The sequence below is a fragment of the Odontomachus brunneus genome, unplaced genomic scaffold (assembly GCF_010583005.1).
Source record: "Odontomachus brunneus isolate Ranch 3 - 2012 unplaced genomic scaffold, Obru_v1 Obru_scaffold_016, whole genome shotgun sequence".
Classification (NCBI taxonomy): Eukaryota; Metazoa; Arthropoda; class Insecta; order Hymenoptera; family Formicidae; genus Odontomachus; species Odontomachus brunneus.
In genome coordinates this window covers 2,376,622-2,402,811 of record NW_022639466.1, presented here as the reverse complement: position 1 = coordinate 2,402,811, position 26,190 = coordinate 2,376,622, and the positions used below count along the sequence as shown (strand labels likewise).

The 26,190-nt window shown below is 38.7% G+C and overlaps 1 protein-coding gene across 6 annotated transcripts in view; it reads right to left on the bottom strand.

Moving 5' to 3' along the window:
- Positions 1-26,190, bottom strand: part of LOC116841540 (transcriptional regulator ovo-like) — a 41,885-nt gene that overhangs the window by 14,693 nt on the left and 1,002 nt on the right. The gene's annotated exons all lie outside the window — the stretch shown is intronic.

Below are 26,190 nucleotides of genomic sequence, written 5' to 3'. Positions count from 1 at the left end.
GTCTCTGAGAACGACCCGATCGAATTTAACTCGGCGCGAATTCGTGGCTGAAGTTGCGTTTGGAAGCTCGTCCAGCTAGCTTCTGCACGGAGAGAATTTTGCACACGGAACAAAAGGTTTGGTTGAATTAACCAAATATTTGGTCGAACATGAACGATCCAGATATTCCGATTGAAGTAACCCGAATTCTGTTTAAGTCAACCAAAAATCTTGTTAACTTAAACAGAATTCGGGTTACTTCAATCGGAATTTCTGGATCGTCCATATTCGACCAGATATTTGGTTAATTCGACCAAACCTTTTTCTCCATGTAGCATACACATTATAGCTTTCTTTTGTACAAATTATTTTCGATGTTACTATGTTTTCTAATAAGGCAAGAATAGATTGTCAGTAGGATTTATCTTGCTAAGAAAAATAATAAATCATTCTAATAGAACACTTCATATAGTTTCTAAAATAGAAATAATACACGTAAAACAATAGAATAAGAAATTAACGCATAATATCGATATATGTCCCCTCTTAAAATTCTATAGTATTTTAAGTTATATATCTAATATTTTAATTTAAATTAATATTTTAAGTTAAGTTAATATTTTAATTTAATTCTACAGTATTTTAGTTATTACCCGTAAATCCCACATAAATATTCCTAATCACATAATAATCCTAAATTATGGTCATTATCTTTCCACGTTACGGTCGCCAGACATTTTTTCTCAATACAATCCCCAAATATCACTAGTCGCGTTGCACTTTTCGCGTCGTGGAGCTCGCGAGTCTTCAGATGCCGATCCACAAGACAGCGGTTACCTCTACGATTTCCCACAAGATACCAGCTATAAAACAGTCGCCCTGTGACGTTTACGGTGACCCGTGGTAAATCCCGCGCGCGCGCGCGCCACACAATGCAACGCGTCGGTTACTTAATCACTCGACATCATTGTTTCTGGCTTATATGCAGATAAGCGCGACAAGTGAGTGCGCGCGCGGGCGCGCGAGGCGTGAATGGCGAGAAGGTACGCTTTGCCCGCGCACGGCGTTAGCACCGAAAGGAAAGGAAAAACCTGAAAAAAGGACTCTCGAGAGCAGGGAGCGGTCGGCCGTAAGTGGGTCGGCTAAGCCGTGGCGTTTCGTTCGATCGAGCAGATACGCCCGGTAACGAAGGCGCGAGGTAACGATGCCTGATGACGATGCACCGTCGTGAGAGAGAACCGGCAACCAGGATCTCCTCGCCTCCTCGTCTGTGTCCGATCACCGCGACCGACGGCTTTTCTCGAAACTCGCGCGCTACCCTTTTACATGCCGAGTCACGCGAGCAGGTCCTTTTCGGGTCGGGCCCTGCGGTACAGCACTTCCGGATCGAATGCATTATAAACGCGGGCCATTCTTGTGCCGTGACACAGCACTGTGTCCGACAATTTGGCAGGGCGTGAATGCGAATCTGACGCGTACGAGAGAAGTCGTACGATCGAGAGATAAATTATAGATTGTCCGATATTCTCGATTATGCAAGCGATTAAATGTTATTTTGGATTTGTCCCTCTCTTGAATCATTAACATATTGACTGCCACGGTCACTTACACACACACACACACACGCGCACACAATCAGCACCTTAATTGATTAAAATTTTCTCTAGCAATCTAAGATAATTGGCAAGTTAATAAACAAAATTAATTAATCGTCATATGTAAAATCATTTTTCTTTTTATCGATTGATGAAGTTAAACATTTTTACTAATTTTACCTTCCTGTTATCTACAGGAAAAGAATAACAGTCGCTACTGTCAACTGATATCTTCAACAGGATTTTACTAATTGCAGTATATTTATAGTTGAAACGCCAATTATAAGTTATAACATTTCAGGGAAGAATACACTGATTGTAGGAGAGACCGAGATGTTTCAGGACATTGAAATTACAATTTCTTGGACAACTAATTGTAATTGACGGGAACAATTTTATAATTATCTAAATATTTTCATTATCCTCGATATTATTCCGATTTTATATAAACCGAGATAAATTATAGATTGTCCGATACTCTCGATTATGCAAGCGATTAAATGTTATTTTGGATTTGTCCCTCTCTTGAATCATTAACATATTGACTGCCACGGTCACTTACACACACACACACACACGCGCACACAATCAGCACCTTAATTGATTAAAATTTTCTCTAGCAATCTAAGATAATTGGCAAGTTAATAAACAAAATTAATTAATCGTCATATGTAAAATCATTTTTCTTTTTATCGATTGATGAAGTTAAACATTTTTACTAATTTTACCTTCCTGTTATCTACAGGAAAAGAATAACAGTCGCTACTGTCAACTGATATCTTCAACAGGATTTTACTAATTGCAGTATATTTATAGTTGAAACGCCAATTATAAGTTATAACATTTCAGGGAAGAATACACTGATTGTAGGAGAGACCGAGATGTTTCAGGACATTGAAATTACAATTTCTTGGACAACTAATTGTAATTGACGGGAACAATTTTATAATTATCTAAATATTTTCATTATCCTCGATATTATTCCGATTTTATATAAACCGAGATAAATTATAGATTGTCCGATACTCTCGATTATGCAAGCGATTAAATGTTATTTTGGATTTGTCCCTCTCTTGAATCATTAACATATTGACTGCCACGGTCACTTACACACACACACACACACGCGCACACAATCAGCACCTTAATTGATTAAAATTTTCTCTAGCAATCTAAGATAATTGGCAAGTTAATAAACAAAATTAATTAATCGTCATATGTAAAATCATTTTTCTTTTTATCGGTTGATGAAGTTAAACATTTTTACTAATTTTACCTTCCTGTTATCTATAGGAAGAGAATAACAGGAAGAGAAGTCGCTACTGTCAACTGATATCTTCAACAGGATTTTACTAATTGCAGTATATTTATAGTTGAAACGCCAATTATAAGTTATAACATTTCAGGGAAGAATACACTGATTGTAGGAGAGACCGAGATGTTTCAGAACATTGAAATTACAATTTCTTGGACAACTAATTGTAATTGACGGGAACAATTTTATAATTATCTAAATATTTTCATTATCCTCAATATTATTCCGATTTTATATAATGAGAGAAATATTTAGGGAAAAGTGTCTGCGTCTCAAAAGAACCGTTTCTCGACTTATCCTCCAAACCGTTCCTCTCAAAACAAACCCGCAAAAAAGGCAAATATGTCTCTGGGGCCATCTAGACCCGGTCTCCCCGAAACCTCGGTCAAATTTCACGGCGCGCGATCGCGTTCTCGCTTGCCGGCAGATCGACTGGTGAGATCCATTGGCGTAGTGCGGGGACACCCCGTATACGCGAGCGCACACGCGCTCGCTGCGGTATCTGCGTAGCGTTTGCGTAGCGGTACCGTGCGTGGGTCGAAGCGTCGTCGCGCGGACAGCAAGGTGACACCGTATACGCGGCCACTTGGTCGCTTTACGTAATGGACGCGTGCGGCACGGCGATGTGTGTGTGTGCGTGTGCCTATTGCGTACGCATGAGCATTTCCTCCACGCTTCCGTCGAATTCGCGCCGAGTGCGTTTCCATGTTCGGACTATACTGACGTTTTGTGCGGCGGAAGCAGAGTCCGCGAGATGCGTCTCCACACGGAGGAAATTTTCTCAGCAAAATGGTTCCTCACCAATAGTCTACTCTCTAAAGGCCCTCACACATGAAATGACATAGGTTGCTTTCCAACAAGAGACACAAGTCGATCCAAGTATCATTTTTAGTACTCATTAAATATGGAACAAAGATAGAATGATGTTTGTGTCGACTTGTGTCTCTTGTTGGAAAGCAACCATAACTGCATGTGCATAGCATAAGACTGTATGGACCAATGAGCATCAAGCATCAATATGGCGGCTAAATACTCGATGCTCATACAGTCCATACAGTCCATACAGTCTTATGCTATGCACATGCAGTTATGTCATTTTATGTGTGAGAGCCTTTAACCTTCTAACCGTGTTCGTTTCGGGTATACCTTGACCATATTCAGGGTCTAAATAGACCCAATGGTGAGAACTCATTATTTAATTGACATATATGTATTTTTTTTATATACATATATGTATTTTTTATATCTTTTATTTTAGCATCGTATGAAGTAATTTAGTACAATATGTACTGACTTTTTCTACAATAACTCGAAAAGTCGCGAAGTATCACGTTTGTATTTTGAATTATAAAAACTGTGTGAAGTTTGAAACTGCTCTGGATCAGAAAAAACTCAGAGCACGGCTAGAAGGTTAAAGTGAATCAGCGAATAGTCACTGATATTAGTTATAAGTATAGTACTGAGCACTTTCAGTGCTTTGCTTATAACTGCAAATCAGTATATATGCACTGTTTTCAGTGATGTTTGACTGATTTATTTTAAGAGAGTACTCCTGGACTACTAAAAGCATAGTAAAATTGAAAAGAATTCACAAAAAAAGGAAAAAATGTACAATATTCTCGAACTTAGGTGAAAACTTAGCTGATCGGTTCCTTGTTACTGCTAAGAATTGGCTATTGCAGATAAAATGCACTTACTGCGAGGTAAAAATTCATTAGCTGAAATTAAAGCGCGCACCAGCGCGACTCTAGTTAAGGAATCGATAATCCCTAAATATTTTATATACACGTACTAAAATGTCATTTGTTTCTGACACATGGAGAGAATGTCATAGTTTTCTTGTCCGTATAAATTCTGTTCAATTTTACTGTGATTGTGCAGGAGCAGATAGACAATAAGTTGTCTATTTTGGGACGCAAAAACATAAATTTTTCCAAAAACATGGCAAGTTTTTTAAACAGTACCTAAAATATTCCAGTTCTTAACGTGTAAATAGAATATACGATACGAGAAGATAGTCACAATGACTTTGCGGAATGGTGAAAGATCTATTTTCAGTTACAAAATTACAATAATATTTATCACACATCTACCTTATGCAAAGGCAATATTTTTCCTTTTTCCTTATCCGAGCTCAAGCAGATAAATTACGTTTCGGTTAACAACATTAGCTACCCTAATTAAAAAAGGAAAAAAAACACGTTAAGTGTCGCGACCACGTCTTATCTGCTTCTGTTAATCTTTTTTCAGCGCGTGCACACACACGCATACACACGCGTGCACGCGAACACACATGCAAGATTCGACGAGCACTTGCAGGTAGCGTAAGTCAATTTATGCTAATTAATCGCTCGGAGATAGCGTAACTCAATTTGCGTTATCTCCGAGGATCGCCGAGCGTGCATCGCTTCACTTCGACTTCGGGCGGCGAGTAACACCTCCTTCGACGCGTTTTACGGTGCTAATTTCGGAGACCGCGACGGACGAGCCGGACTGTCGGGATTGCAGTTTATCACGGCCAAATTACACGCATCTCTCTCTTATCCTCATCGATAATCACGAAGTAAGCAAGCAAGCAAGCAAGCAAGCAAGCAAGCAAGCAAACTCACTCACTCGCTCGCTTACTTCTGCCGATCGCGTGCCGAACGTTCATTCCTCGCGGTTCCTCCGTGCGCGGATTGCGGACGGTGGGCAAAATCTACCGCTGTTTATACGAGTTCCCTCCACAGAAGACACGCGCTATCTCTCATTAACGTCACGCTTCAGAGAGTCCTTTCTAGTTTAGAGCGGAAGATCGAAGGCGTGAGCCGTCGCCGGCGTTTCTCGCTTGACCTTGGCACTCGGTGAAAAGTCGCAAAAATCATCGGCCGCTGCATTTCGCGTCGGTGCGGCGCGGCAAGGAGTGCAAGCGACGAAGGTATCAGGGGGGAGGTGGAGGGAGAGAGAGCAGGTCGCGGATGCAGTGGGGGAAGACCGGTGCAGCTCCGACGTGACCGGTCGAGCGTGTCGCCGTAATGCCGGAGATCGCACAACATTGAGATACGCTGCCCGGGATATTCGCCGTTTGAAGAAAGGCGGGTGCCTTAAAAAAAGAAAAGAGAGAGAAGGCAAAATATATAAGCGCTGAGTGCACGCGCTCCGCGAATGCTCTCGGATATTGTTATAAAGAATGTTTGAAGCTAATAGAAGTCGCGAATCATAAACTGGTGAAACGCTTGAAGCAAGTAACGTTTACTTGAATGCAATATTTTGCTGTCTGTAGCACTTTTAACACATAAGAATTCTCAATGTTGCTTGTTTTGTACCAGAATCTCGCATTTAATTGTCGCAAGATCACACTCACTCCTTTCCAATGAACGAGAAGCGAAGCAGAGCGATTAGCCACCTTCCTATCTTTATATCTCGCAAATAAATTTTCGAGCATTATTTTGTCAATGTAAATACTGCGAAAAATTTTGCGTCAAGTTTAACGTATTTCATATGTTCCAATTTATTCGCTCTAATTCTTACGTTAATTTAACATGATGCAGACACGTGAACAAATAATACAACTTATCTGTACACTTTACGTATAAAATATATATGTCACCAAGAATTTTTGTACGTATTACAGATAAACTGTGTCATTTTAATACTTAGAGATGGCGAATATGAACTCAACGTAGAATAGTCAAAATAACACAACGACAATGTATCAGATTAACACACGGATGTTGGAAATTTAACAGAAAGATCCACGTGAATCGATTTCCACAACAAATACAAGATGTTTTTCTGCCGTGCATTAACTTCGCTGAAAGAAAAATACTTGAAAACTTATTTGTGAGATATAAAGTTTGTTTTTACAAAAAAAGTTTATTTTTGCGAAACAAATGTTTGCCTTACAAATACATTTCCTATATTGAGAAAAAAGTATTAGACAATCTATTTGTGTCATGTAAAGTCTATTTCTATGAAGTTAAATTTATTTCTGTAAGCCAATCTTTATATTCTACAAAAATAAATTTTCAAGCATTTTTTTCTCAGTGTAGTATTTTTTTTCTTAGGGAATTTCTGTTAAACTGAGAAAACTGACCTGATTCGTAATTTTTTTGGTGGAAATAAAAGAGTAAGAAAGAGTATCAAATGTCTAATAACACGTTATCTTTTTCTTCTGAAGAGTTCCAAAACTCTTCCTTGTGCAAAAGAGTTTAAGTAGTGTTATTAAGCATCATTTTTACTAGGATACTAGAGTCAAGTTCTGTTAAAATGTCACAATTATCTCAATAACCAAAAAATACAAAAGTTAGAAGTACTTCAGAAAAATCGTTCAGAAAAAGAAAACAGATGATACGCAGCATGTATCACGACATCGCAAACTTTCACGCAATCTTTTTCAAAAAAAAAAAAGAAAAAAAAAAAAAAATATATATATATATATATATATATATATATATATATATATATATATATATATATATATATATATATATATATATATATATATATATATATATATATATATATATATATATATATATATATATATATATATATATATATATATATATATATATATATATATATATATATATATATATATATATATATATATATATATATATATATATATATATATATATATATATATATATATATATATATATATATATATATATATATATATATATATATATATATATATATATATATATATATATATATATATATATATATATATATATATATATATATATATATATATATATATATATATATATATATATATATATATATATATATATATATATATATATATATATATATATATATATATATATATATATATATATATATATATATATATATATATATATATATATATATATATATATATATATATATATATATATATATATATATATATATATATATATATATATATATATATATATATATATATATATAAGTGTGTGTGTGTGTGTGTGTGTGGTTGTGTATGTATAAAAAGAGAGAAAAAAGGTAATTAAGATGATTGATAAATTTCGAGGAGATTTCCCAATGTTCCTTGAAAGGATCGGATCGCGTCAGTTTTGCAGAGCGTTATTAGTCCGAATCGACGATTGCTACATCCTTCGTCGTCCCGATGTGAATGCAATCGTTTTGAATTGGCCGACGCCTCCAGCGATCGTCGACCAGAAATTTCATCAGTGACTCTCTCATATGACGACGATAAAACGCGGCAATTAGTAGCACCACGAAGTGCACCACTTCTTACTGCACACGCATCATTATCGTCATCATTATCATTATCACCTTCATCATCATCATCATCATCATCATCATTATCATCACCATCATTATCATCATCATCGTCGTCGTCGTCGTCGTTGTTTCGCGATTTTAGATGCGCAGGCATTCGCGTGAGTCAACTCTTCATTGTATAACACGTTTTTGCATTGCTATTGCATAACGGACGGCCGATTATCACGGGAATTATAAATCAATGCAAGCCTCGTCCGCATCGCGCGTTGAATGTTTACGTGCGCGCGTGGAAACGTCAAAACAAGATGATCGAATTCATGTAAATTCATAAACTGCCGTACTGTGCGTCTCTTTTTTGCTATTCCCGCGGGATATCTTTCCTCTATACTGAGACAGCGGGAAACAGTTTTCCTCGTCGTGATAAGTATTCGTCTACGGTCGATCTGTTATTGAGAAAAAAGTGATACAATGTCTCGAGCTTCCGCGGCGTGTAACGATGACTTCGTTTCTCGCTCTGCGCGGAATAATAAAGCCAAGGGAAATGTGCAGCGGTGAAGCCACCTTGGCGGTCGCGTTAGCGCGGCACCTCGCTCGATCAGCGTCTTTTTTCTTCTTTTCTTTTTTTTCTCTCTTTTTGATCAAAGAGACGGACGAGATCAGAGACCGTGGCGAAATCGTCGCGACTGAGCGGTGTCACTCGGCCGGCCGGTGTTAAAAGCGCCGCGCGTTACCTCGACCGCAACCGCCGTTCTTATTATTCGCGCCAGCCCCGGCGGGAGTCCGAGGAAATTAAACGCACAATATCGATTGCGACTGACCGTAGTTGCGCAAGAACGACCCGACGCGTAAAAATACGACTTTTGAGTCTTCAGTGTCACCAATGCGCTGAGAAAACACTATCTGAGAAGAGCGCGGCTAAAACGCTCCCCAATTTCTCCATACATATTCGATTTCCCAATTAATTTTGCTATAAAATATAAAATCGAGAGTAAATCATAAATATATAAATTTCGAAGTGTATCCTTTTACCATTTAGATTTAATAGAGGAATTGAAAAAAAAACAAGAAACATAGTACTGTTTTAATTTTTTTTATTTTAATGGGAAGTTTCAGTTTTAACAGAAGAATTTAAATTTAAATAAACATGTTATTAGTACCCACTGAGTAAATATTTTTTATTTTTTAGATTTATCTTTTTCTCTTAATGTGGCGAAGTTTATCCTTTTATTCCTAAGAAAATGGGCTTTGAAGATTCTCTTTTCAATTGATATTCTGAGATCCTTAGTATTAGTTAAATTAATAAAATTTCGCGAATTAAAAAAATTCCGCGCGTCTGGCATTTATCTGCGTTATTATGGATTATATATAAGTCGGCAGGCGCCGGGAAAATTTCAGCTTTCAAGCAGGTACAATTGTTTTTCACATAGACAAATTTATCTCAAGGACGATTACTTTAAGAAAAATCTTGTACGCTTTTCTTTACACAATAAAGCTGATGGATCAAAGAAAACACTTTTAAACGCCTCTCTAGAATAGGAACTGCAAAATGTATCTATGAAGCGCATTGGAAAGTTAAAGGAAATTTGAATGTCGAGGCGTACTTGAAATGAAGATCAAGGAAAGTCACGAAGAGTCGCGCGCCAGAGTCAATTTTCCGGCGTCGCGGGGAAAGCTCACGTCCACGCATCCACGGTCGTCGTCGTCGTCGTCGTCGTATCCGATTGACGACGACGTGCAACGACAATTATCGGCCGAGACCCACAAAAGGACGATCTCCAAGGAGATGTAATGAAATATAATGACATTCGATGATATTGCGCACACACCCGCGTTGTAATCGTCGCGCGATAATTCGCCGCTGCCGCGAGCAATCGCATCGATTTTTATGCTAGCGCCTAGCATAAGAGCGAGATTTATCGCGGCGAGTGTTCTCTTCTGCACTTGGCCCCTTTGCTCGTAAAGAATTTCGGTCAGGGTCCTCTTGCGCCATTAGCCGTCGCCGTGCTACCATACAATCGCCGTTCTTTGTGTGCGTCGCACGACCGGTGCACGTGCGTGTGTATATGTGCACCTCTTGTATATATGTGTGTATATATATATACACGTACGGAGAAAATATTATATATATGTGTGTGTTATATATATGTACACACACACACACACACACACATATATATAGTTTTTCTTGTAATTCTTTTTAGTTTAACTAAGTTTTTTAGTAGTGTACAGGAATAGTCTGCAGCTGGTAAACTTTAATTTCCTAAGAAATATAGTAAACTTCGCCACATTAAAAGAAAAAGATAAATCTAAAAAATAAAAAATATTTACTCAGTGGGTACTAATAACATGTTTATTTAAATTTAAATTCTTCTGTTAAAACTGAAACTTCCCATTAAAATAAAAAAAATTAAAACAGTACTATGTTTCTTGTTTTTTTTCAATTCCTCTATTAAATCTAAATGTATAAATCAAAATCCTTTTATTTAAATAGAATAAACAATTGTTTCCACAAAAAGCTAAGAAGTTTACAAAAATATATATTTTCTCATTTAAAAAATGCTTTTTTTCGGTAATGTATAAATGTGTATCAGTGTAATATGCTATAGCAGTAAATATGCTATATCAGTGTAATATGCAATATCAAGTAAATATGCTATATCAGTATACCCGCTAAATGAATATTTCTGATTTCTCTTCTCAAATGTAAGGGACATTGTAAATATTTTGTGATAATACACTTAAATTCCTAAAATAAAAATAGCAGATGTGAAACGAAAGGATAATAAATTCGGGCAGAATATGTGCGTCCCTCAGTTACAAAATTCTATGGTGATTTCCTATTTTGTGTATACGTGCACAAGGCTATGTATGCATCACGACGACGACAACGACGCGTACACACGGTGTACCTGCTGGCGGCGCTTTCGACCAGCGACGAGTCGAACCTGTTTCCCGCGTACGACGAGAGAAGTCCGGTGTCGTTTCAACCGGTGGACCCCGGCGCACGTGTGTCTGTGCGAGGTGTTCCGTAAGGTTTGCGTGAAATGCCAGGGGCGTAGCAATCTCGAGTGTTTCAGGTGTCAGAGGATCTCGTGCGAGATGTGGAAACCGTCAGCTTAGAAGGCCCAAGGGAAAGATAATCCGGCAGATTTCGCCTTTCGACGAGACACGGTTTTCTCTCTCTCTCTCTCTCTCTCTCTCTCTCTCTCTCTCTCTCTCTCTCTCTCTCTCGAAGGGAAGACGATCGAAAGATGGCGAGCACGAAGGCGACCGTGCTTCCTTCGCGATCGCGCCATGTGCAGCGTAAGAAAAAATGTGCAACCGACGTTCGCGGATGGACTAATGAAGTTCGGGCGATTAAATCAGCATAAATCATTCACGGTGCCAAAGCGTGCCTAACGTTCGCTGACCGTATAAAAAACCGATTAAATTTGTCAGATATTTAATTTCACGCCTCCTTTTTCAACAGTCGCGCGCGTCACGGTACCGCGAAAAGACCCGTATACTTCTATGTGTGCTCTCTCTCTCTTTCTCTCTCTTTCTCTATGCACGTGTCGCACACATACGCACACGTATGCAGGCGTGCGATTAGACATGCATGCACGCATGGTGAAGCTTACGGACGGTGCATTGTAATTCGTCGCGATGACTGCACATCCTGGTATACTAGCCTGTGCAACAGGTGCGCGTCACTGAGCGCGATTACCTGCGTGTCAACGACAGTTAAAGCTCGCATGTGCACTGGATGTAACAGTATTTATCTGTAGAAGCGCGTACACGCGTACCTATGTGCGTGCAAATTACGTGTTAACGGAGCCTCTTTCGAGATATTGTGTTTTTTTTTCTATTCTTTCTATCCCGTCCTTTTCTCCGCAAAACAACGTTTGGTTGGATCAGCCGAAGAGTACAGCCAAGTGTCCACAGACATGTTGCCTGATTTTTTTCTGGACAGAAATTGGGTTGAATTCGGCCGTTCTCTTTCTGGTGAAGTACAAACGAGCCAGAAAACCTCGGTTACCACAATTCTCTTAAAGTTAAATAGAAATCTTGTTAACTTGAACAGAATTTTCATAACATCAGCAGAAATTTTTAATTTGTATTTCAGCAGAACTTGATATTAATTCGGCCAAACTTTCTAGTTTTCAGTGTAGAATATAGTTGATAATTGGCCAATTATTAATCAGGCTAATTACTCAGTTGTTTATCAGTTACTGTAAAGTCTAAACAACAAAAATTGACTGTGGTTTCTGTGGTTAATAAAAAAAAAATCGTTTTCTCGCTATAATTTACAGGAATTATTTCTCTGTGCGACTATAGCTGTAAGTGCCAAACATTTTTTTCTCAGTGTCCACGGAGTCAAATTCTGAGCGGCAAATTGCGAATCTCGCGGTTCCAGCCCCGAATACGTTGCGGTCCAAAATGAAGAAAACCATCAACGAGCGAAGCCGCGAACTCGTTCGAGTCCCCTTCGTGTCAGAACGACGTCGTGCGGCGTGCGTACGGCTCTAATTACTTTCGCATGTAATTAAAAGTAGACCTACCGCGCCAAATGAGATTTGATCGCGGTCTGAGAGGAGCACGGTTCTCAAAAGCGCGTTCGTACAGTAGCGACGGCGATACAATAGCCCGCAGTTGCAATGTCATCGTCGTCTATCGAGTGCAACGGCCCAATACGCGCGGCCGGTTGCGCCGGCCCTGTCGCGACTCCCTTTGAATTTAACGCATTCCACGCACAGTCCGGCGACAGTGCGATCCTCTTTTGGTGAGGCTAGCAGCTAAGTAGAATGAGAGCGGCGCACCGCAATTGCATAAAACGTGCGCGCGAGCGCGAAATGCGCTCGCGTCGCGCCGGGCTCGAGATCCAGAATGAACGACTGCTGACGATTACGACTCGAGAAACACGCATTAGAATTCTGGTGTCGCCGTTGTCAACGAGGATCGTGCGCGTACAGACGTGGAATCCAAAAAAAAGTCACGCGTTGAGTAAATTTTCTCTCTCTCTCTCTCTCTATCGCGCACGCGTCCAGTTACACTGATAGTGAATTGTTCGCGAAACTCGATCGACAAAGATACAAATATTCATTGTTCCATGCTAGAATATTTTGTTTTCTAACAAGGGATCAATTAAAATTGATTTGTAACAAAGTCGACATAAATAAAATTACACAACCATAAACGCACAGAGAGGATAAATATTATAGTTTCTTTTCATAGAACTTCTTTTCAATTTTGCTTCTCTACACACACAAAGGTACTGCTTTCAAATACTTGTTATTTATTTCAAGTATTTCAAGTATTTCATGGAGTATGTCCGCAAATTGATACACTCATTATAAATAAAAAATTTATTCTGAATCTTCTAGTCAGTTTAGTATTTCAATCAAGAATATTCAATTGAAAGAAAAATTCGGTTTGCGTACTATGTGAAGCGGAAGTTACTTTTTTTCTCCGACAAAGTTTAACACTTCTTGTAAACAGACTAAGTTTTTCTTTTGAGTACCAGATAATTGAGCTTCTCTAAAATTAACAAAGATATTTTAAGACTATTGTCAAGAAAATATTCTTTGTTGAGAATAAGTATTACTTGAGAGAAGAAACTGAGTAACTGCTTTTTTTTAGCAGTAGAATATTTTTTCCGTGAAGTAGCGTAAAAATAAACTGTCAGTAAGATATGTCTTGGCAAGAAACTTAGTAAATTTTGTTACACTGAGGAAAGACATTTAAGATAAAAAAATTTTGTCAGTGGATACTAATAACATATTCACTTATATTAATATAAAATATTTTTCAAATAAAAAAATATATTTTCTTTTCATAAAAATCTTTCATAAAATCTTTTCATAAAAACAATTGTTTATCCTATTTATATAAAATAATTTATTTTCAAGTAAACTTATCATTAATACCCATCGCATAAATATTTTTTACTCAGATTTTTTTCTCAGAATGGCAAACACGTAGTAAATGTTTTAATAGCACACTTCGGTCTCTGAAATAGAAATAATACGTATGCAATGAGAGAATAATCAGTTACTACGGAATGCCGATCTATTCCTCGATTGTGTAGCAGCTTTTAGTTTAAAATTCTCTCTGTGTGCGTCAAGGAATACCTCCTTTCGTAATTATAAAAGAGATTTAGCGCAAGGAGGTTAGAAAAGAGGACGTGTTCTTTGCACGGTTCCGATCGACCGTCGAAGTCGCGTCGAGGAGCTCCGTATTCCTCGCTGAATCTCTAGTCAGTGACTCCCGGTCGACCTACGTCCTTCTATGCTCTCCCCACCGCTCCGGTTGCTGCATACCGCGACGGGATTCTAATGCCGGCACGATTGCCTTGGCCGTCGCGGAGACTACGGAGATCACTGACAGCGGCTCGCCGCGCCGCGACCGCTTGCGAGCGCGCGTTGCGCAACTTTCGCGCGAAACCGAAGGTTCCTGCTCTAACGGCGCGCGGACGGCGCAGGAATTACGGTTGCCCAACCGGTACAAACCGAATATAACGCACGAAACTCGTTAACATTCGCGATAAGAGAGCGCCGTATCGGCGCGGCGTTTTAAGGCCGCGACCATGAATCCGCGAGAGACACGAGATTGCGAGACTCGACTCTATTGCCTATCATAACCACCAGCCATCGAGGCTGCTCCTGAGAGGAATGCGCGAAAACCAGAAAAATCGCGATTCCTCGTGGAGCCCTCTATTGAATCTCTCCTTGGAGAAAATCGTTTCACATGTATGACAACATCGAAAATTGCGAAACTTTACTTACAGAGAAAATATTGTAGTAAAAATTACAATGCACTTTAGTAGTCCGAGAATAGACTGTTACTATATTACGAAAATTATAATAAAACATAGTAAAAATGAGCATAAATGTGGTGGAAAAATTATCATGGTTATTTTTACTGTTTTACTATAATTTTCGTAATAGTGCTAGTTTATTCCCGAACTACTAAATTGCATTGTAATTTTTACTACAATATTCTCTCTGTATAGAAATACCCGAAAATAATGTTTTCATAGATAAAACTTCTAACGAAGAGAACAGTTCTAATTAATTGGAAGAACTGGCTTTAGTTACGCAAGAATAATCCAATCCGCATGAAGTACGTTTCGAGAAAAGTGAGGAGATGAAAATTTGATACACGATTTATGAAAAGCTTACATAGCACTAAGGTTCTTCGCAGTTGTTCAAGAAGTCAAGCACGATCGGTCTCCTTCTCTTTAAGGGTATCCACTGGCAAACTTAACCTTTAAAAAGATAGCATGACTAACAGAAAATAAAAACTTCCTCAATCAATTGAAGATTCAAAAGTCATAATCTCATAGACTGGATCATTCTTACAAAGATAAGGTCAGTTGGACGCGAATGTAGCATCTTGTCCTTGTAAATTCAAGTGCATTCCCAACGAAGTTTTCACAAAGAGTCGCGTATCCTCGCTTGGAGCGCCGGAGGAATTCATATCTGTCTGGCGTCGGACCGCGACGCATCACTCACGCGAGCATTGAAGTCTCCGCTCTCAGCCAAGCATCGAAATCCCCACTTCGCGAGGCATCGAAGTCCCTTGAGCGGCGCGATGTGCGCTGGCGCGCATCGGAACGTACACACGTGTCCGTTGCGCGTCGTGTGCGAGGAACGTTATGCGAGCGCGGGACGAGTGCATGCGGCGGTGCATTTTCATGATCTCGGCTACACACGTATGCATGCACACACGCGCCACACACGCACACACTCGCGCGCGTGACTGGTCCGGATTCCGTTCGACCGTCGACGCGGAAAATACAAATAACAATGATGCGCACCGCAATGTGACGACGATTTTTTTCTCTCTTTTTTGCTTTGCCATTTTATGGACATCCTTGTATTTCCTGGCCGCCGTTCGATCGTCCTCTCACCGCGGACAACGGTGGTGCGTTGCTCGCACACGAAGGCATACGAAGAGAATATTGCAGCTTCCTGTTATGTTGATTCTTGTCAATTTTACCGTATTTTCCACATTATGAGAGGAAAACGATCTGAATAATAAAAAGATGGGTACTAATGACATATTGATTTAAACCTAAGTTCTTTGATTCAACAAGAATAAACAATTTCTCTCGTGAGAAGCTGAGGTTTTGTAATGTGTATTTTCTTTATCAAAAAATATTTTGTACATTGATACAAGTAAATACGTTATTAGTATCCACCGAGTAAATATTTTTTAATTCTCAGGTTTTTTTCTTTTAGTGATGTCAGTACATTTTATCTTGGTAAGAAGCGTGGTAAATTTTTTATCAGTTTCTAAAATATAAATAACACATTTCTTCTTCAATTTCTAAAATATTAAATTTATAATCAAGAAAAATCAATCGTTTACGCAATCACGAAAAACTTAATCGATTGATGAAATTAATTATCAATCAACGTACAATCAGTTGCATCAACGTTTGATCGATAATTGATTTCACCAATCGATGAAATTATTTGTGACTTTAGGCACGACGATTGTTTAATCTCGCTTACCACTGAGTCGACGATTACTTTAGTCGAATAAAACTTTAATCAATTAACACACTCAAGGGAAGGATAACGATAAATAAAGGCGAAACCTCGCGATATATATTCCTCGGTTATAAAATTCCGCGCTAATTTTTACCGTAAGTCGCAGGCGACGAACACAGCCGTCAGGTTCGTTTACTCGCGGACATGAGAGGCGTGACGCGCGTTTACATTTAACAAGACGGCGATCTCTACCAGCGAATCGTTAAATTCGGGGGAAACCGATAAATTACTTAATTGGCCGACGGCGTGTTAATTAAACGGCTGCGGGACAGTCGCCGCCGCGGCAAAAAACTCGGCCGACGCGGATTAATGCGAGAGAGCCTGGCCCAGCCGCGCTTATCAAACGTGGAGGCATGACGACAACGATAGGCTAGGACGCACCCGGTATAATCGTTTCCGCGTTATCTATATGTTTAATTAAGGTATATAATTAATGGATCAACGGTGGCCGCGCACCGGTCGTGGCGAAGAGGGACTCTCTCTCTCTCTTTCTCTCTCTCTCTAATGTGCACCTGCGGTAATCGCCGGTACAGGCCATCGACACCGTCTTTCGCGCATCATTCGTGAGCCCTCGTGAGCGCGGCATACCGACACAAAAGGAGAATCAAAGGCAGGGAGAAATGGAGGCGAACGAGCGGGCGAGTCGACCGAGTCGGGCGGGAAGGGACGCGAGCGAGAGTACAATAAAAAAAAAGAAGGGAAAAGAAAGGAGAGCGAAGGGAGGAGGAGGAGGAGGAGCAAGAGGAGGAGAAAGAAGAAGAAGCAGAAGAACAAGTCGCCCCGGTCACTTTCCGAAACCAGTTTTAGGACTACCCGGCCGACCTCCACCTACTACTCACTATACCGTTGTAAAACTACCGTCCTGAATCGACCTGGACTAGACAACCGCCCTGAGTGGACTAATAGCCCGGCGAAAAATCAGCCACGCGAGCGCGCGTAATATTACGTAACCGTCGAAGACTGCGTGTTTCCTGGGAGCGGAATCGCGCGCGACGAGCGTCTATCTTTACGGCCAGCTGAGAAACAGAAAGGTACAAGAGCGGAAAGGTACGGGCCGGACTTGCATAAGAGCATGTGGTGGAGCGACGAGGTGAGGAGCGTTGTCGCTCGGAAATCGTCGCGGGACGGGACAGTCGTATACAGTGAGGTCAAATGAAATTTCGTGTCTCGACAAAGGCTACATACTCTCTTAAAATGAATCAAGCATCACTGAAAATAGTGAATATACACTGATTGCAGTCATAAGTATAGTACTGAAAGTGCTCAGTGCTATACTCATAACTGATTTCAGTGACTGATTCACTTTAAGAGAGTAGCTCTCGAAATTTCACTCAATCTCGATGCTTTTTCTTTTTTTCTATTTTTCAATGAAAGCTAATAAAATCTGGAATAAGCCTGTCGAGCCAGGTTTCCGCGTTTCTTGCGCTTCCCCTTTTCTAAACTTTTTCCTAGCGTCTTAACCCCTTCACTGCCGAGAACAAAGATCTTTGTTTTTTTGGACTTGGCCCAAACTGCCGGAAAATCACAAATCTTTGTCCTATAAATAAATGCTCTACTGACGCCTGATAATGCATTAAACGTGAACAGAATGTGCTTTCCTATGTTTTCGGGGTCGCTGAATATGGCTCCGAGGTCCATTTTATACTATCTCGCACCCATGACCGACTAGAGCTATAAGAAAATGACTATTTTTTTCATTTTTTGGAAAATCTTTGTCCTCGCACACTCAAGTTTTATGCCACATTTAAACAGTGTTATTCTGATAAGCTATATTATTTATGGGTAAAAGTAACTCAATTCATGACTTTTTGCTACTTTTACCAGATATATCATTTTCATCGTAGTTTGACCCGCTGATTCATCTTTTGCGTGAATTACCCTTGACATCAGCCGAACCCAGGATGCACCGTCGAGGAGGTTGTCAAAAGGATTTAGCATCCCACTTTTTTTTGCTTTTTTTATTTTTTTTGTTTTTTTGTTCTTTTTTGTTTTTTTTTTCGTTTTATCGCATAAGCGGTACAAATGAACTCAATTTATTATGTAGTATAAAAAAATGGTCAGTAAAAAAACTTTCAAACAAAATAGGTAACATGTCGATGAAAATACCCCAAAAATGGTATGTCCAGTTAAAATTGTCAAAGTTTCTAAGTTCGGCAGTCTGGACACATTTCATTTAAATACTCTGGCAGTGAAGGGGTTAAGCCACGTTATTTAATGCATTTGCACGTTGAAATCATTACTTACGCATGCCATTATTTACGCAAATCGATAAATTATTTGCATGTCTTAAACGCGTTATGTGACGTGATTTAAAAATGCAAGAAAAAGAGCATAAAAAAAGCTTTAGCCAGATTACGCACTTATGCATTTTAAAATAACGCCTTAAAATGCCTTTAAAATGCCTTAAAATAACGCACTTGAATCTGTAGTGAGACGCTGCTCGCATTGTTAAGGCTTTAGTATAATAGAATGGCTGACTTGTAATTTTAAGACACAATGCTTTATGCCCTAAGTCTTTGTCTTACGTAACGTGCGATACGAGTACTGTGTTGTGTCTGAAGTCTTTAGCGTGTATATGAAATGTCAAAGTTTGCAAGAAATAAATCTATGTATGTAGAGATAAAAGCAATAATTAAAAAAATACTAAGTTTTTTTTCCTCGGTGGATAGAAATAATTATATACATTAATAACATTATTAATAACATATTTGCTTCAATCTAAAAATTTTCTTATTTAAATAGATTCCACAATTGCTTTCATGAAAAGCGAAGTTTTTCTTAAAGTTTCAAGAAAATGTACATTTCCTTATCTCTCTCACAAATATTATTTTAAATTAGTATATATAAATGTGTTACTAGTATCCATCGAATAAATATTTGCTATTTCTTTGATATTTTCTTTCTCAGTGTAGGAAAAGCGGGAATGCCGCGATGTAACTAAGCAGTAAAAATCACAGTGATAACTTCACGCTAATTTGCAGGAATAAATATGTACGATTAGGAAATGCTACTAACCTAGTTACACCAAATGTTAAGTCTATTATGCCGATTTGTATACACACTATCTCGCCATACTGTTGATAGATCGAATATTTGAGAGGACTGAAGTTCTTCCCAAGTGAGATATACGAGTTTTAATTTAAATTTAGATGATACTTTTCTGGTTGAATCGCGCGACTGAAGATTTAAATGTCATATGTATCATGTTTTTATTGAAAACTTCAGATCCAACTCTAAATAAAAATCTGAGTATCTCACATGAGAGAGACGAGTTTCAGGTGACAACTATTAAGATAGACCTAAATGTACACTTTATTTCAATGCAGTTTAAACATTTAATTTTCTACGCATTTCAGAATGCAGTTGATGAACTAATGAGAAAACTCGTTTGTACTTAATTCCCAGAAGCTAGGCTCCTTTATTGCACAATTGATTACGTTCTGTAAACGCGCAAAAAATAACCACATGTTCAAACCACATTGTGAAACTAATACCTGTATTAATAGTCGTTACTTGAAGCTTACCTCAGTTAGGATGCTCAGATTTGAATTCAAAGTCAGGTGTGAATTTTTCAGTTGAGTTACGTCTATAAATCTGATGTCGCATATATTATGCGATTCAAATCAGTAGAGAAAAATTCAAATCTATACGGAAAGAATATTGCAGTAAAAATTACAGTGCAATTTCCGGGAAATGTCACTATTACAAAAATTGTAATAAAAAAATAGTAAAAATGTAATAAGAATTATCATGTTTATCATGGTCCACCATTTTCTGTTTTACTATAATTTCCGTAATAGTCCATTCGCGAAATTGCATTGCTGCTGAAATTGCATTGTAATTTGTACCACAATATTCTTTCCGTGTAACTCCACATTCAGATCCGGGTATCTTGCTTGGGATGTCTCATGTAACGACTATTATAATATACGGGCCTAAGTGTACATGTATAATGCTCGCTTTTTCCGGGACGCATTCGGAGATGTACCGAAGTCGAGGTTGGAGTAATCCTCAACGCGAGCTCGCGAGGTCGGCCGAGCCCGGCGCGCGGGGACTTCCCAAGAGAGAGAGAAAGAAAGAGAGAGAAAGAAAGAGAGATGCTAGTGTCGCGGCGGACGAATCGCGATTATGTATGTTTATTCACGGCCGTTTACTCACTATACCGTTCCTCATCGGCAACGAGCTGACGCTCGCGGAAGGATGACCGTTGTTTCCGACGAAACCGTTCGTACGACGTAAACGGCATTATGCAATCGTGCGCGCGCGCGCGCGCGCTCGCTCGTTCGTTCGTTCGTTCTTTCGTTCGCGCGTATGTACGTTTCGCGGGACGTAAGGCAATTCATATAATTAACTGCACGTGTCGTGCACAGATACGGCGGACAAGTACGCCGCCTGTCAAAGGTCAGTCGTTACTCGACGCCGCCGTCGCGCAAATACGGATCGCGACGGCACTCGCGCTGAGAGCTTTTTTCCTCGCGATGCCGTAACTACGCGTCGTCGATTATGTCAAGCCACGTGGAGAAGGAGCCGTCCGGCGTGACGATGATTCATTAAACGAACTATGTTATTACGGTAAAAAGAAAAGAAAAGAATACAAACACACATACACACACTCTCTCTCTCTAGTTTTCTCTCGTTTTCGAGATCGCGCAGGCGAATTACAAAAGACATCGCTCGCATACGAGATTTTATACGGAAAGAATATTGCAGTAAAAATTACAATGCAATTTTAGTAGTCCAGGAATAGACTGGTACTATTATGAAAATTATAATAAAACATGAAAATGAATATAAATATAGTAAGAATTATCATGTTATGGTCATTTTTACTATGTTTTATTATAATTTTAATAGTGCCAGTCTATTCCCGGACTAGTAAGATGGCATTGTAATTTTTACTACAATATTTCCTTCGTGTACTTAATTTTTCTTTCTTGAGAAATGTAAAATACAAACGAAATATAAAAAAATCTTCAAGGATTACCGTTCTTAATATGCAATAGTCGCAAATGCATGGAAACAAAAATCTGAATTAACCTGACAATGAACGAGCTAAACGCGTTCTACTCGGAAGAAACAGGATTTTTGGCTCTTACATGAAAATATTATTCTACACTGAGAAAGAAATACTCGAGAATTTATTTGTGGAATATAAATTTCTCAGTGTAAAGTCAAGAAAAACAATTATTCGATTTACTTTCCTCCTGTTAAATAATGATTATGTTCAAAGAATATTTTCTTGACAAAAGATTTCAAATGTATTTCTCACAAATTTCAGAAAAGTTCATTATCGCACTGAGATAAAATGCTTGAAAATTTATCTGTGAGATATAAACTTTAGTTCTGCGAAATAAAGTCTGCGTGAATAAGTTTTATATCCCACAAACGAATTTCCATGTATCCTTTTCTCAATACGTGTACTTAAACGAAAAGTGTTTATTCTCTTTACAGGAATATTATAAAACCTTATCGAGAAAAAGAAATTAGTTCGACTTTACACAGTAACAGACCAAATTTTTATTTTAATTTAATATCGTGAATTATTGTTATTCAATGTTAAGCTTATTGGAACCTAAAATGTATTTTGAATAAACTTGATATTTATGATGAACTTATGATATAGTGAGAAATCCAAGAAATCCAAAAAAACAGTATTTATTTGGTAGATACTAACAACATATTACTCTTATATTAATATGAAATATTTTTCAAATAAAAGAAAATACATATTTTCTTAAAATCTTAAGAAAATTTTAGCTTTTCATAAAAACATTAGTTTATTTTATTTAAATCTAAGAATTCTGAGTCTCAAATAAATATTAAATATTAATACCTATCAAAGAAATATTTACTATTTTTTATATATTCTTTCTCTCACAGAGTAGACTCGCAAATGTATAAACTTACGAAATATCCGAAACAAGTTGCATTTATTGAATGCAGAGTCTGTATGAACTAAACTCAGCGTTGAGAAGAGAGAGATGACAATCAAGGCACGAAAAGGAACGAGATGTACGGTACCAGACAAGCCGGAGATGTGCGTTCGATTTCGAGGGCGACGTCAGAAGCGCGCACGTCGATCGCGTTAGTTCAACTTACTCACTTCATATCACTTTGAGAAGCCGGGCGATTTTTATTTTGATGCGCACGCCGAATAAATTAGCATCGCCAATTGATGCTCAGCCACGTGTCATGGACAGGAAAATAACGTTACCGTGGTTTTCCACGGACGCCGCTCCGTCACCCTTGCCGCCGCTACCGTCGCAGTCACACGAGGTCACATAATAAAAGAGGTCGTTGCATCGGAGAAGCATGTCGAATTCGCGACGTTTGCGATGCAACGAGCCGCGAATATGCTTTATACGCGTGTATAAGCGAGCAATTATCATAATGAGCGCGTTAACGATTCATGAAAGCAAGAAGCCCGCAAGCCCGTGACGTCGTGACGATAAGGCACCGCCGTCGCCGCCGGATTTCTTCGTCGGGCAACCGAGTTGTTGGTTGTCCGAATTACAATCGCACCTGTAGCCCGTGCAACGCACGATCGCACCTGCAGCGGAGCTGCAACATTTTGGGACCCTTCTTTCTTCCTTCTTGCCCGCTCCCTACCTCCCTGCAGTCCCTTTCTCGTCCTTTCCCCTTTCTCACCCCCTTTAATCTTCTTTTCGCTCACCGCAAAGAGAGAGTATCATCCGAGCTCAGGGGAGAAGGCAAAAGCCGCGCGCGCACGCGGAGGTTGTCGGAGTTATCGACGAGGTGCGTCGCGGATTAAACTGTCGAGATCCGTATCTTAATTTCGCACGCGACTGCCCGTGCGTGCGGGCCGCGTAATGCCGATAATTGCCGTGTCGAATTGCTGCGTGCGCGCGCGGCACCGAAAAGATGGAGATAATTGTCTTACGCCTCATTAATCCATGCTACTCCGGTAATGACGCGCGCTGTTGGCAGTCGCGTGAGAGTCGCGTTTGTATGCGTGCCCGTGCGGGAACATATCGCCGCGATTTATTTAGTGCACGTCTAGTACGTCCAGCAGTCTATATTGAGGAAGAATTACCTGAAAATTTATTTGTTGTGTGATAAAAATTTATTTGAGCAAGAGTGAACTTTATTTTATGGGAATATATTCTATTTCATAAAAATAAATTTTGTATGCTGCAAATAAATTGTCAAGTATTTTTTCTCAGCACGAATAGCAACACGGAGAAACGACAGTGAACAGTGAAACTGAAGCAAGAGAATTGATCGATCGATCGACGATCGGGAATTACCAAAAGTGTGAAACTGCGCGGAGAGAATATTTTATACAGAGAAATTATTATATACACAATTCTGCAACCGGGGAATGAGATCGACATTCTGCACTGATTGTGTGCACTGTGGAAGAAATACTTGAAAATCTATTTGTAACGATATAAACGTTATTTCTGTGAAATAAGGTTGATTTCTGCGAACAAACTGAAGTATGCTATTTAAAAAAATCTGCTATGTTTCTAAAGAAACTTACTACATTGAGAGAAAAAGTGCTTTTTGAAAATTTATTTGTGGGATAAGATTACTTCTGAGTTTACTTCTGAGAAACAAAATTTGTTTCTGCGAAATAAAGTTTATTTCTGTGAAATAAGTTTTCTATACTTTATTTCTGAAATAAGTGAAATTAATTCTACATCCCACAAATAAATTTTCAAATATTTTTTTAACACATATTCCTTAACAAGATAGACCTTTACTGATAGTCTCCTGAAATCCTTGCACTACTACACTGAGAGAAAAATATAGTTGCCTTTAGCGTCAACTATACGCTTTTGTGATTTTAAGCACAAAAATAATTAGAATTATCTTAGTAAGTGTTATTAGAAAGATGATTTTTCTAATTATTTTTCTGGTTAAAATCACAAAAAAGTATAGTTATCGCCGAAAGCAACTATATTTTTCTCTCAGTGTACACGGAGAAAAAGTTGTGTTAAAAGGTTGTTCTATATAAACAAAAGAATTTAAATTTAAGTAAGAGTATTATTAATATTTACCGAATAGTTTATTTTTTAGACACTTTTCGCGCTCAGTGTAGTAAAATTTGAAAGAATTCGTATGAAAAGAAAAAAGAAACTAATATTATCTTCGTGTAAAGCTATCTTGCTGAAACTCTCGACTGTGATTGATCAATTGATTCTATTATTGCTTCAGTCATTGTTGGTTACGCTATTCTACGTGTGCCGTAACCTTAACACATCAGAACGGAACAGTGATTACAGCGCGATAATGAGCATAACAAGTTCGACTACACCAGTACGCCAATATTCGGAGTGTCTCACGTTATCTTCGCACACAGTCGTAGGAGGTCTCCTGAAACTTTAAAGTGTGCTGCGTTCAACTGACAATAAAAAGTGACTGCAGCGTATTTTATGATCGAATTTTTTCAATATTTCCTCGAAATTTTCAGTCAATTTCACAAAGGGACGCAGCCTCTATTCCAGTGCCAACAATAAAGATAGAAGAATCTATGGCCGATCCTATTTTATAGAAAAAAAAAACATTTTTCTGTGATCGACACGAACCAACTTCCAGGTCAAGTTTCAAAAAACCAAGGTAACCGGAGCAAGCTCGTACGCTTCGCACGCAATTTGTAAGCAAGGTGGTGTGCTGAACATTACCTCGGTCTTTAACGTGGAAATTAGAAAAACTTAATGGCTCGTTTAATTTTAAGTAGACTGTTTCATAACTTCGTCGCGTGATTTACCGCGCAGCGCTCTTTACGCGATTCGACGAGTTTGGAGTAGATTTTACTGTACAACAGTTTTTTAACATTTGCGTCATTTCATGAAAACATCAGAAAGCTTGGGAAACGGGTGACACGGTCGGAAAAATTTTCACCAAAGACAAACATGCTTCGAACCGACCGCGGAATATGTCCCTCAAGGACACGTCGGAAGTCGAGATATCCTAAATACATATTACCATACCAACCACAATTCGGGTGAAAAAATAAACATTAACTTAGGTCTGGAAAGCGCTGTCGGAAAAACTTGCCGCGTAATGTTCCATTGTAAAGTGTCATGACACGAAAAACAAGACAGATTAGTTCTATTACGACCAAATTTCTAGAGATTCCTATTCAGAGATACTTACAGAAAAAATATCGAAACAAATAAGACAGATTAATGGTATTTTCGCCGAAAAAAGCCTTCAGTTTTAGAATTGAGACCAAAGAACCTGCCATTTTCATAAAAACATCAAAAAATTTGAGATCAGGCAGAAAACAAGAGAGAAGCGAATGAACTTCGATTCGGTCAACTAGTATTGGTAATTCAGTAACCGACACGTAATCTCGACTTGTCGTATTTCGAGAAAAAATGTATTAAACATCAATCGATCGCATAGAAGTGTTTGTTGTCGAGTGTATGTCAACAATGAGAATCGACAATGAATGCTGGAGTTGAGATTGCGTACCGATATACCGATCCAAATCAGAAGTTAGAATCTTTCTTTCTCTTTCCTTCCCCCTTTCGCTCTCTCTCTCTCTCTC